Source organism: Marmota monax, unplaced genomic scaffold, assembly GCF_021218885.2.
Source record: "Marmota monax isolate L192 unplaced genomic scaffold, Marmota_monax_Labrador192_F-V1.1 WCK01_AAM20220418_F8-fsc00114, whole genome shotgun sequence".
In the NCBI taxonomy this organism is placed as follows: Eukaryota; Metazoa; Chordata; class Mammalia; order Rodentia; family Sciuridae; genus Marmota; species Marmota monax.
Window position 1 is genome coordinate 3,214,063 of NW_026694943.1, and position 14,118 is coordinate 3,228,180.

The window sequence follows — 14,118 nt, forward strand, 5'->3', positions numbered from 1 at the left end:
TGTGGATGAGGAGCAGGCATCTGACAGGAGCCTGGAACCTGATCAAGAGGGTCTGGGGCTGGAGAAGTGGGCCCTTCTTAGTCATGTCCCAAGCACTCCGTGCTGTTTGCTACCAAAGTCAGCGACTCCTTCAAGACTCTGGGGTGGGACTGTGGTTTTATATTTAAACAAGACACTTGAGTTGAAGGGAAAACTAGGAATTTTTTTTTTCTGGTGGTAGGGGGAATGGGAATAGTGGGGATTCAACTCAGGGGTACTCTACCACTGAGCCACATCCCCAGCCCTATTTTTTATTTTATTTAGAGAGAGGGTCTCAGGAGTTATTTGGCATCTTGCCATTGCTGAGGCTGGCTTTGAACTCAAGATCCTCCTGCCTCAGCCTCCATTGCTGCTGGGATTACATACAGGCTTGTGCCACCAACCCGGATAGGATTTTTTTTAAAGAGTAATTTACCCCTACTTAAAGACAGATTGCCCTACATGTAGCAGCTACATACAAAAAAAGTTATACAATTGCTCTTGGTTTTACAATGATAACTGAAAAACATTAAAAGTCTCCAATCGAACAAGGTATGCAAGGATTTTTATGCTACCCAGGGTGCTTCTTTTGTTGTTGTTGTTGTTTGTTAAAACATTGAGAGCAAAATAACTTACTGGAATATAAAGATAAGGTCTGAATGAGCATGCCACTAACAGATAAAGGGCATATTTTCACAGAACCAGTATTTTCCCCATCCATCTCCATTGGATGTCAATCAAAACATATCATTGGCCATTTAGTTTATTTAAATGCAATATTCTTGTGCACATACACCAGTTACTTTATGTACAATAAAGAAACGGGAAAGTGGAAAATAAAAGAATAATGTACTGTGGTAGTCAGGATGAGGTGGAACCAAATTGCACTTTTCAAATTGAGAATATGTTCTTGGTCTGTAAGAACAGAGAGAACTCTGGATTAAAGCGGCAGGTTCCCTTTTTAGTAGACACCTCCTGTCTGCTGCTGGAACACATCAACTGCACCTTCATCCTCCATTTCCATGTGCAGGTGTGTCTGTTACATTAATTGGCTGCCCATCAAATCAGAATCCCATCTGCCTCATTGACACACCCTGTCATTCACCATAGGCTTTTCATTAGTTTAAGATTAAGAGGCTCTTAATCTTAAACTGCACCACAGAACCATCCTGCCCTGCCACCTTCAAGTTAGTATGATGGTTGTTCTCAGTCTTAACTCCTTCCTTGGACCTTTCATCAGCCATGGCGAGCGCCAGAGTCTCACCTGCTGCTTCACAAAAGAGGTACCAGGTCCCCTATTAAGGAGCACACCAGAAGCTCTGGAAGCAACAGAAGGAAGCCACAGTGGTGGATGAAGGAGAGGGCATCCTCATGAGCTCCCTCGCCCCACCCTGCATGCTGGTACCCTGTTTTTGTTCTAATGTGACATAAGGTGGTTTGATTATTTCACTGCAGAATCACCAGAGTTGATGACTAATACCTGTGGCTTTTCAAATGTATTTCTTTTTTTTTTCTTCAAGCAGACAGGCAAACTAGGGATAGGTTTTGGGAACTCTGTTCTTGCTAGGAAAAGGAGAGCTGTGTCCATGTATTAATGCTTATCTTCAAAGCAAATATGATCCCTTTTACGTTCTGCTGCTCCCAGTGTATGTCTTAAAATCTTCTTGAAGTTTCTCCCAGACTAGAGCATCGTACAGGTACTTTTCTTGTTAGCTCTGCTTGGCAAGCTATGGAATGACTGTCAGATTTATATGCAGCCAGCTTCCTGTTGATGAAGATAAAGATGGTCTCTGGTTAGTTACTTTAACAAAAAGAGAATGTTGCAATAACCATACATGTATGAGCCTCTAAACCATTTCCTAGAATAAATTGCTGTGCAAATTGATGCATCATTTCATCTAGGGCAATGTTTTGTAAAAACTTGTAATTGTTAAAACCCAGCATTGGCAAGGGAAGTTGAAACTGTTACTATAGTAACAGTGCAAACTGGTACAACTTTTCTCAAGAAGAACATGACAGTACTCATTGTGAGTGTAAAAGACTTTCCAGTGGAGAATACATTCCCAATACATGCTTGAAATGTATCCTCCCTGGGAGGATAATAAATAATTCCATAAAACTTTTTATCTTGAGTGTGTGGCTAATACCAGAGGATTCAGGCTTGCATGGGGGAGACAATTTATGCAGTTTATAGGAAATATTTTAATTGTTTTATTATTCATTGTGAATATATATGGGGTAGGTAGCAGGGATAGAATGAGGGGTGTTAACCACTAAGCCACAGCCATAGCCACAGCCCTTTTTGTATTTTATTTAGAGACAGGGTCTCACTAAGTTGCTTACTTAGGGCCTCACTCTCCTAGCGCAAACTTCTAGAACATAAAGGCCAAAAAATCTCTCTCTCTTTTTTTTTTTTAGCTTTTTTTTTTTTTTTATGTGATCCTGAGGATCAAACTCAGGTTCCGCCCATGCTAGGCAAGCACTCTACCGCTAAGCAATAATCCTAGCCCCCAAAAAATCTTGTATAAAGATTTATAAAAACAAGTATAAAAAATCCACAAAAGCGCACTTTCCATGGAGAGGACTCAACTCAACAACATAGCCCATCAATCATCTTAATAACTATATTTATTTAGAGTCTCTACAATTATACCCAATATTAAAAATTTTAACATCACAGATTTTCCTTTTGTCTAATTCACTTACTTTCTACAATTTTGCCCACAATACTCTGCAATCCTAAGCATGCTTAACTTCTGGAGAGAACTTTCAACTTCACTAACTTTCTTTAATATTTAAATTGGAGTCCCCTTAGGAGCCAGCATTTGTTGCTTTTGTACTTAAAGACCTTTCGCCCCAGGTTGGACGCCAATTGCCGGGTTTCTGTTCTGGGAGTAAAAGGCTCAGGGGTCACTCTAGTTAAACTGGGCTAACTGGGCTGCACGAAATAACCACACAAAAGACACAAATACCTTTTTCTTTGGGGTTGCTGTGAAGGCTCTTCTGACCTTAAGGGTCTGCAGAAAGAGAGAGAGAGCATGCGCTGACCCCTTTTATTGAGGAGAAGCTATTCAAATGAGGCAAGGGGTCAGGTTTCAGGGGCTGAGTCTATCTTCATGATGTCCACTGTCAGCAGGTTGACTGACACCTGGGTAGGCCACACCCAAGGGCACAGTAAGAGGAGGGGACACACACAAGGCACTTCCATGGAAGATTCTATCCTAAACAGGGCAAGGGGTTATATTACAAAGGAACAGGTGAGCATAGCTTCACCCATGGGACTGTAGCAAGACACACCCATTTCTGTGACTGAGCGCCTCAGCACCCAGCTGGGGAGTGTAACTCAGTCACCAGTAAGGGAGAGATGGTGAGATGCGGGTTAGCAAAGACTGAGAGGCCAAGCCCCGCCTGAGTGACAGCGGGAAGGACCAAACAGAAATCCATGAAAGTGCGGGAGGTGGGAGTGCAGTCCCGGGGTTCCCACTCCTCCTGTAGTGGTGTCCTGAGTGCCCTCCATGCCGTCCATCTGAAGTTGGACTCCGCAGGGCGGAGAGCCGCAGCTTCCCCGGAGCCTTGGCAGCCTTCTGTGGACGCCTGTTAGCGAGCCACCACGTCCCCTGCTGCGTCGCTGTGCTAGGTGCCTGGTTCCTAAGGCTGGGGCAAGTGCTCCGCCAGCCGCCGCCCACTCCCAGAGCTTCCCCAGTCGCCCACATTGTGCCCAACCCGCTTGCATCTCACCGCTCCAACCCCTCAATGGCAGCATTGCGCCGGGGTTCCCGCGGCGGGCGTTTCCTTATCGCCCCAGAGCCTAGGGCGGGAACAGCAGCCCTGCCTGTGTCCCTCCCGCTCGCGGGCAGGCGCCCAAGCACCCTCTAAAGGGTGCACAGAACAAATATTCTCCAACTCAAAGGTAACTGGATCTAGCAGTTCCCAGGGCCGCTGCACCCAAGCTAGGTGTCTAAGGGGCAAAAACATTGCTGGTGGCGGATCTGTTCTTGGGTGGACCTGGTAGGAATCAGCAGGTTAGAGCCCTGCTCCTGTCTTAGAATCTGCATAAATAAAGCTCCACCAGGTTACAGCTCTAGGTTAGGTTATTGATCCCAGCAGTCCACAGGGATGCAGCAGAGGGTCACCAGGTTCCGCCAGCCCAGTTCAAATTGCCTGCATATTCCCGAAAACAGTAGTCTTTTAATTTTGTTTGCTTGCTTTTTTGTAAAATTGTTTCTCCTAAATGGAGAATTCCTCGTGCTTAATGTCTCACAGTAAAAGAAATCTTTCCCCTCGCCTCTTACTCTCAAAAACTAATCCATGGTGCACTCAATTTCCATGCTAATCCTGTTCAAAATATTTCTATCCATAACACTACGATCCACAATACAATATATCCACAAAATTCTCTTCTAAAACATTTCCATTCAATAATTCTTCAATCCATTATACAGGAAATCCACAATTTTTTTTTAAAAAACATGATATCTATACAATAAGCACGATTTACCTATGAGAGAAGGCCGGACCTCACCTGTTAGATCTCACCATTCACCTTGAATCTATGCAATGAGAAAGTCCCTGTCCCAGGCACCAAATCTCGCCAGCAACCCGCGCAGGCAAGATATGCAGTGTTCCCTCCCTTACGTGTAGTGAGCTGACTGCAAAATACAACTGAAAAGTCACCTGAAACAGAAATAGTTTTGGAATCCAGGGTGGGATGAGTCTGCGACCTTAAGGGTCCTGCTTCCAGGAAAAAGAGTGAGAGAATGATCCCTATTTTGGTTTATATATAACAGGGACTTCAAAAGCAGGGATAAAGTTTCAAGGGTGGAGTCTTCTGGTGAGCAGATTGATTGTCATCTTGGCATGTCACACCCATCTCAGGTGCTGTGTGGGATCTTAGGCAGAGCTTGGGAGGGAGGTTCATCTGCATCAGGTAATCAGTCCTTGAGGGGGTGCTACAGGTATTAGGTGCAGAGCAGGGTGAACTAAGTTGTTTGCAGGGCAGGCTGAACAAACATTAGCAGCAGGATAATCCAGGCACTCAAACCCCCTCTGTCTGGTCCTTTACCACCTGTTTGCATCAGGTCTGAACACTCAACCCCACTCAAGGCTGAACACTTGACCCCACCCGTCTGGTGCAAGGAAACCCACATCTAGTACCTGCCCCGTTTGCCTGAAGGCAGAAGATGACACTACTTATGATCCAGTCACTGTACCACAACAAGGCAGCTTGCAGAACCAGAGATCCAATTAGATTTTGGCTATAAAAACTCCCTCCTGCTGGGTCCCTATGTCTTGATCTCTCTTGCTTTTGCTTTTGTTCTCTTCTCTCGCTTCTCTCTCTCCCTCCCCCCCCTCTCTCTCTCTCTCTCTCACACACACACACACACACACACACACACACACTGCTGCAATAAAGATCTCTTGGTCGCTCCAAGTGTTGGGGGTCACTTTTCTTTCTTTCAACAGGGAGTTTGAAATGCCAGACCTATCCCCTCAGGAGGCTACAGTGCAACAGCCCACACACAGTCCATGGCCGGCTGGTGACAATTGGAGGTGTAGACAATGAGGTCTTTTCCCAGGGTGCTTTTGGTTGCCTGAGGGACTAGCAGGGCAACTGCTGCAACCACTTGCAAACAATATGTCAATCTCCTTACTGAGATAAGCTACTGGCTGTTGAGCAGGTCCACTCTTTCCTGTGACCACTCCCAGGGTTATTCATCCTCTCTCAGTGACAACAGGTTAAATTTTTGTTCAGTAGGTAATGTGAGAGCAAGGACTTAAAATAAGTCCCCCTTAATGCCTTAATGGCTTTAATATGTTCTGGCTCCCATATGGCAGTTGTTCCTTGGTGTAAAGTTTCTTTAAGGAGGATGTAAAGAGACTTAGCTAATTCCTCATACTCTGGAATCCAAAGCCTGCAGTGTCCAGTTATTCCTAGTAAGCCTCTAAGTTGCCTTACTCTCTGGGGTAGAGGTTATTGTCCTAGGGGGACTATTCTTTCATGTCCTAGCTTGTGGGTTCCTTGAGACAGCTATAATCCTAGGGATCAACTTATTTATGTTACTCCCCCCACCAAATTACATACCAAAGTTTATAGGCTGACATTCTAATGAGAAACTAAAATTAATTTCAAGATTAAAACACCTTACCTATCTTTATCCAAAAGACCCATGTTTACAGAAATTAATAGGAGACATACATATAAACTCCATAGGATTCTACTGTCCATAGTTAACTACTGTTGACATTTAATATATGACCTTTTAAACTGTTTCCTGTACACATAAATATACATACTTTATATAACAATAAAATCATGTTTATTGGGAATCTTAGCCCTACAACATCATCTGAGGGGAGCTTAAGGACACAAAGGATCCACTCCTGAGACAACTTTAGAGAACAACATCTACTTTATTACACAGCCAGAATAACTTTTTGTAGCATATATGTACTAATTTACATATAACAGTCATGATAGGCCAGGAATAGTACATTTATATCATTTTACGAAAATCAAGACACCAAAAATCCAAAAACTTCCACCTAGACTAACCCCATACCAATAGGGAAATGACTACTTGTAAAAGGAACAAAAAAAACATTGCACTTGCCCATGCCCCAACAGCACAAACAAGTCTAATTATTCATCTAGAGCACAAGCAAATTCCCAAAACAAACTGGGATCCAAATGATGAACAGTGCCTGGAAAATAATTATAGTAGGCCTTCAGGGAATTCCTGCTGTTTTATGGAAAGACTCAATGAGACAATACATAGCACCCTAAATCCTAAATCTACAGATGGCCATTCATTTTTAAAGGATAAATTTATCATTCACTTGGCCCCAGACATTCAGAGGAAATTACAAAAATTGACATGTGGCCCTGATCAATCCTTAGATGATACCCTGCAGCTTAAATAGAGATCAAATAAAAAGAAAGAAAGAACATAGAAAGAAAAAAAAAAAAAAGACTGAAATGCCAGTCTTGGCCCCAGGAGGAGTAAACATACTGGGTAGAAATTTTACTCCCCCTCTGAGTTGTGAGCAGGATTTGAGAGCCTCTAAGACATTAAAACAGGGCCTTACTTGGAGCTCCTGTCCTCAGTTCACCTACTAAATAAGATTTAACCTGTTTGTCATGAGAGAAATAACCCTAGAAATAGTCACCCCCAGTATACTAGAGAGACAGTATATTTCATGAACAAACTGGCTCAACAGCCAATAGCTTATCTCAATAAGGAGCTTAACACAGTAAGCTCTTTCTCAAACATAATAAAAAATAAGGTAATGCCCTACAACACATGTTTATATTTTTAAAATTTATAAAATCATTATAAGTTTTACATAATTATTTAAGTTGATCTTACTACCTTAAATAAAATTATTAAAGATATTCATAAAAAGGGGGGAAAAGATATTCATACAACTGTATCTTTATACATAAGATTATTTTGACATAAGTCCCTTGAGATGTCATTGCTAAGTTGAGACCATATAAAATTCTAAATTCTCCTAAATAATTCATTAGATCAGTGTCCTAAACAACACTATTGACTTACTTTTAGCCATCAATGTTTAAGGTACTGATTCCCCATGCTTAGGTCAACATTAGGTTTAATAATAATAATAAATAATTTTTCATAAATTAGTAAATAAATGGCCATTCATTCTTCTATTTCATTTTTTTTGCTTATGGCAAGAGACAAAATAACTTTCCTATGCTCATTAAACATATATATTTACTACTCTAAAAAGGTATCTATTTATCTTTCATGTCCTTTACAAAAGCCACTTTTCCTAAGTTAAAACTCTCTTACCTCATTCCAAATTAAGTTAATCATCCTAGTTCATACAAAGTTAGTTTCAAAACATAAGTTTTTATGTGTAACTTACCATAGTCACTAAAAGAAAAATACTATAAATATAGAGAGATCAATTCTATAAAATTATATTCCTTAATTCATAGCTATTAATAATTGCTTTTTTTACTTTTGTTAATTTTGTATTTTTACTACAAACATACAGCTATTGTTTGTTTATGCCTTAAACAAATATCCATTCTAATACATAACTTAAGTTACATTTAAAATATAAGACTATTACCTATAAAACAAACAAGTTAGAAAACTAACTTCCAACAAAAATTAAACTATCATTTACTATAGTCCCTTTCCAGCTCAATAATATTGGAGTTAACATGCCTAATGAGTAACTTTCCTGGCCAACTAGAGGTAATAAATAAAATTAAAACATACAATAAATCTCTTCTTATTATTAAAATACTTGAACTATATTAAACTATGATGTACAGCTTAAGGCTAATGATACTCTGACTTATATCAAACTTTTCTTCAATATTAATAAAAGGGGGAAAACATAACCCTACATGCACATGCTAATCTCACAAAAATATTTTAAAATTTCCTCAAATTGTGATACTAAAAGTCATATTGCTGCTGAACAACATGGTATAGTAAGTTAAATCATATTTCAAAGGATAAAATCTAAACCTGTCATCCGGAAAATGAAAAACCTGTCACAAGAAGATAAACCTCCAACTACAGAGTTTACAGCCATTCAGGCTTCATGAGCTGCCAGGTAAGTAAAATCTATGAAGAGACTTCTGTGGACCCATTCCCCAAGTCCACCTTTAATGTACCTGGCAATGTGAACTAGAAAATTCATCCCAATATTTATTAATGATACTCATGTTACACCCATCCACGTAACTGGATTTAAGCATACTGGCTACAGTAGAAACCTAAACCAGCCAATCATACTGGTCCTTAGAATTTAAGACTGTTCAACTATTAAACAAGATTTAACCTGTTTGTCATAAGAGAAATAACCCTATAAATAGTCACCCCCTATGTACTACAGAGACAGCCATGAACACACTGGCTCAACAGCCAATAGCTTATATATATGGACAGTTGTTAAAATAGAATGATAATTGAAATAGAATTTATAAGGGTTATAAGATTACAATACATGATCATTTGTTTGATGAAGGAATGACAAAAATTCTCACACCCAAGTAAATTGGGAAAAAATAAAGGAAGTTACCCGGGACCTGATGAAAATCCCATCCTATTTTTGGCCCAACTTCTGAGGATGTCACCAAGTATACAAATTCGGATGTCAACAGTCCTGGTGGCAGTCTCTTTCTACATTTTATCAATGGGTCTGCACCTGACATCTGCAAGAAACTGAGACAGAGAAGGGTCCTGAGTCTCCTCAGTAGTTACTTTTAGATACAGCTTTCAATTTTTTTAGCAAGCAGGAGGATGAGGCCACAACACAGAAACCTTTTAAATCTAACTATCAGCTCCCAGCCTCCTCCATCCAGAGCCCAAGGAAAGCCCCTATGGCTCATGACCCCACCTGACCCTCTAATATCCTCATGGCTCATGGCCCTCATGAGACCCTCCGATATATTTCCAAGGCCCTGCTTCCAATGTGGGCAAGGTGGACACTGGGCAAAAGCCTGCCCTAACCCGAGGCCCCTCTCCAAGCCCTGTCCCAACTGTGGAAAATGGGGATACTTAAATGTGGAATGTCCCCAGGGAATGACACCCCTCCCCTGGGTACAGACACCCAATTCCCAAGTCCCATTCACCAAGTTGTTGGAACAAGGGGCCTGGGCTCCATTGCCTCTGCCATCACAGGTGGCACATCTGAGGAGTCCTGGGTTACAGGGATTGTGGACAGCCATGAGGTTTCATTTGTGGTCGACAATGGGGCAGCTCTTTTGCTTTTGACTAAATGCCATGAATATACTTTTAAATCAAATATCCCAATTGTGGGAGTCTCAGGAACCCCTACATATCCATTGCAGAGACCGCCCCCCTTTTTTGCATATTTGAATCCCTTTCACTATCCCATTTTTAAATAGTTATACCAAGTTCTCCTATTGGTTTGAGATCTTCTTCATAAATTAAAAGTCCTCATTACCATTCCCACTTTAAAGTCCACTACCATCTTTTTAATTCATTTTATCCCAGACTGGAGAGCCAGCCATGGGCTGTGTGTGTGAGCTGTGAGCATTTTGAGCACACAAAGTGGACTGGACTGACAATTCTGCTCTGTCTGGGCTGTGCACATATAGGTCCCTTTTGCTTGCTCTGGGGCTTTGAGTCAATCTGCTGACAGCAAGACATGAGGAAGCTAGACTTAACCCCCTGAAACCTGACCCCTTGCCTCATTTGAATGGTTTCTCCCCAATACACCCAAGTTCAAGGTGTGCTCCCTCTCTTTGTTGTCTGCCATGCCTCCCTTGTGGGAGCTGTGGCTGAGAAGTGGTCACTAAACCCAAAGAAAAGGTACTTTCTGTGTCTGTGTCTTTATTTAGTCCCCAAATTCACTTGGAGTGACCATGACTGCTTTAGTCGGTTTAGTCCCGTGTCCCAACAAATGGTGGCCAGTCCCGCAGGGCTCCAACGTGAATTCTGAGAATTGGTGGGTTTGTTTATTTTCTCTCCAGTAGTGAAAGCACGCATAGATTTTAAGAATATGTGGGTTGATTTGTAAAAGGGGGAGAATTAGAAGAAAGTCAGTGACCTTAAACTTCTAATATCTGGAAATTTTTCATCTTTAGAAAGATAAAAATAATTCTTATTTTGCAATCCTAGAGACCATAAATAAATGTAAGGAATTATTAAGGTGATTAATGGGACATTGCTAAGTTCAGTCCTCTCCCATAGGAAAAGCACTTTCGTGGATTTTTTTTTCGTGAATTTTTATATTTTGAAATAGTAGGTAAAGATTTTTGGGGTTATATGCTAGAAATCTGCGCTTGGAGAGTGAGAGAAAAAAGGGAAAGATTTTTTTATGGTTAGACTTGATACAGGGGATTTTTCTAATTCTAAAGACAGATTTTGTTTTTCTGCTGTTTTGGTACAAATGCAAGACTTCAGCCACTATTCCCCAAGGGGCCTGTAACTAGACCCACCGCGAGGATGCAGGGAGACAGTCTTTTGACTGAGAGAGTGCTGCCCACTTGCCCAGGCTCCAGGTTCCTGGAGCTGGAGGCACTGAGGCGCTGAACCCTGGAGGCTGGCAGGAACACAGGCGGGGCCACCGCCCCGCCCCCCAGGAATCCCGGGCTCTGGCCGGGCAACCTCGGGAGCATCCAAATGGGGCTGCCCCAGAGGGATTCCAAGCGGAAACAGATGAGCATCCAGGCATCTGGGGTAAGTTTTGGGATTAATGCCCAGAGGCAGCACTGCCCACGGGACCCTACTTGGGAACCACTTGGTGCTCAGGGTTCTGGTGGGGTTGCTGTCAGGAAAAGGACAGGTTGCTGGTCGCGACCCCACTCTGAGCAACAGGGTCCCAGGACAACTGGTGGAAGGCCTAGGAGCCATGCAGTCACAGAGATACCCTGGGCGGGGAAAGGTGGACAGATCAGGGAGTGCGTGGGAAGCTCTGGGAGCGCTTGACTTCCCTAGGCTGGGCCCCTTGGGTGCACCTTCTCCCAGGTGCGGGCTCCGCAGTGGCAGCGAAGGGCGGCAGTCAGGCCCACCAGCTCCCCCCACTGCTGCGTAGGGCCGCTAGCCCCTCAGCCCAGAAACAGGGGCTACCCTGGACCTCCGCGATCCCTGCGACCCCAGGGGACATGGACACAAGTTGCCAGCCACAAGCTCCCGCCCCAGCGGGACGAACATAGGCGGAGAAATGACCAAGCACCAAACAGCGCAGCACCAAGGATTTTTGCGTGGGCGCCAGGCGCAGTGGCTAATTCCGGTAATGCTTGATTTGCTACCCTGCCTTAGGTGGCCACAGGCCTCAGCAAGAGCATCAGCCATTGGTCACAGTGGCCACGCCCATTGGCTCCTGGCTTCCCAGGTTACTAAGGCAATCACTTGGGGTAGTCGGGAGCAACATGAAAGATGCAAGGCTCCGGGCACAAGCCACCTGGCCTGGCGAAATACAACCAGGACTGCTAGGGTCAGATCAAACAATGCAGGAGATAAAAATCCCAAAATTTCAGGTAAAACTCTGGTCTATAGAAAACCCTGAAGAGTTCTCCAGCTACATGGGGGCGGGGGGGGGGGGGGGCGCAACATGGTGGATAAGTCCCACCTCCCGTATTTTACTCAGGTTTCCCATTGGTTCTTCCTCTGTCACTCAAATGGGGCTTCTGGGCCCGCCTCCTATTTATTAACCCAGACTTTATGTCTCACACTGGCAACTGGAATTAAGAAACCTGTACCCATCTGTTAAAAAAAAAAAAAAAAAAAAAAAAAAGGAAATCTTCATAATTTTAATGCATTCCCACTAAGAAAGATTTCTTTTTCCACACAAAATATGGTTCAACAGGCACCTACATTGCAGCCCTGATCAGGCCTCACTTGTTCTCAAAGTTAAATAACCTAATTTTTTCTTTATAGCTGTATTATTAAGAGAAGTTGCAGATGTAGCAATTATAAGAGATAAATATGCTTGCTTATGTTTTATTTTTGGAGGTTATGAGGATACATTTTGCTCCTGCAGGAACAGAAGCCAGCAACCTGGGTCAATTTTCTCACAATGTTCTGGTGATGACCAAGAAATCCTTATTCTTTTCAATTCTAACTATGTAATTATAAGAAATAAATATAATATACACAAGGATCTTATTTCAGCTACATCACATGACATCACATATAAGAGTGCACTCCTAGTTAAAAATAAGTTTATCACTGAGAAAAAAATGACTCTGAAAATAGTTATCCCTAAAATATTAGACAGGTAGCTATAAATAAATCAGCTCAAAAGCTGATAGCTTGGGCTGGGGATGTGGCTCAAGCGGTAGCGCGCTCACCTGGCATGAGTGTGGCCCAGGTTTGATCCTTAGCACCACATACAAACAACGATGTTGTCTGCCGAAAACTGAAAAATAAATATTAAAAAATTCTCTCTCTCTCTCTAAAAAAAAAAAAAAAGCCGATAGCTTATTTCAATAAGAAATTTAACATGATAGACTTTTTCTCAATGTTAATAATGAGGTAATGTCCTATAAACATTAATATTTTTGAAATTATTAAACAATAAATCACACATAATTGTTCGAGCTAATATTGCTACACAAAATACAACTGTTTTTATATGTAAAAATTATTTTGACATAAATCCATCAATATGTCATTGCTAGCTCAATATCATAAAATTCTAAATTAAATTACTGTCTTAAACCATACTGTTGACTTGTTTTTACCCATTAATATTTAAAAAAAATTTTTTGGCTCTTTCTTTTTTAATATATTTTATTTTAGTTGTAGGAGGATGCAATACCTATGTTTAATTTATGCGGTACTGAAGATTGAACCCAGGGCCCCACACATGCAAGCGGAGTGCTCTACTGCTGAGCCACAGCCCCGGCCCCCACTTTAATATTTAAGATACTAATTCTACACACTTAAGTCAACACTAAGTTTGATAACAATAAGAATAGTTTTTTATAGATTGGTAAATAAAGGACTATTCATGTTTCTATTTCATTTTTTTTCTTAATGGTAAAAAACAAAATATCTTTTCTTGGCTTATTTAATGTGTACATCCTATTTTGGATAGATGTCTATATTTTTCTCATGCCCCTGATAAAGACCACCACTCCTAAGTTAAAAACTCTGTCTCTAGCCTCACCCCAAATTAAGATTATTATTTAAGTTAATCTAAAGCTAATTTCAAAGTACAAGTTTTATATACAGCTTATTATATTCTTCAAAATTAAGTTGTACAATTAGTGAAGGCTAAATTTCTACTTGACATGGTCCCTTTCCAATCCATTAATGTTCAACTTAACATAACTAGTAGATGACTTTTGTCAAGTTTTATGACCAGCTAGAGATAATAGATCCTTTCTTATTATTTAAATACTGTACTATTGTCTATAACTTAAACTAATTATACTATGGCTGAATTCAATTTTATTAAATAAAGAAAGGGGGAAAAACAGGACCCTATATGCACATACTGGATCTTACATATTTCAAAATTTTACGTAAATTGTGATATTAAAAGTCTTACTGTTACTGAACATGATCCAGTAAATTAAATCAGATTTCAAAGGAGAGTTTAAACCTGTCATCATGAAAATAACTGAAAAACCTGGCACAG

General features: G+C 41.3%; 1 pseudogene; it reads right to left on the bottom strand.

Moving 5' to 3' along the window:
- Window positions 1-756: 756 nt before the first annotated feature.
- LOC124081174 (small ubiquitin-related modifier 2-like) lies at window positions 757-1,425 on the bottom strand (annotated as a pseudogene).
- Between the last annotated feature and the right edge of the window lie 12,693 nt (window positions 1,426-14,118).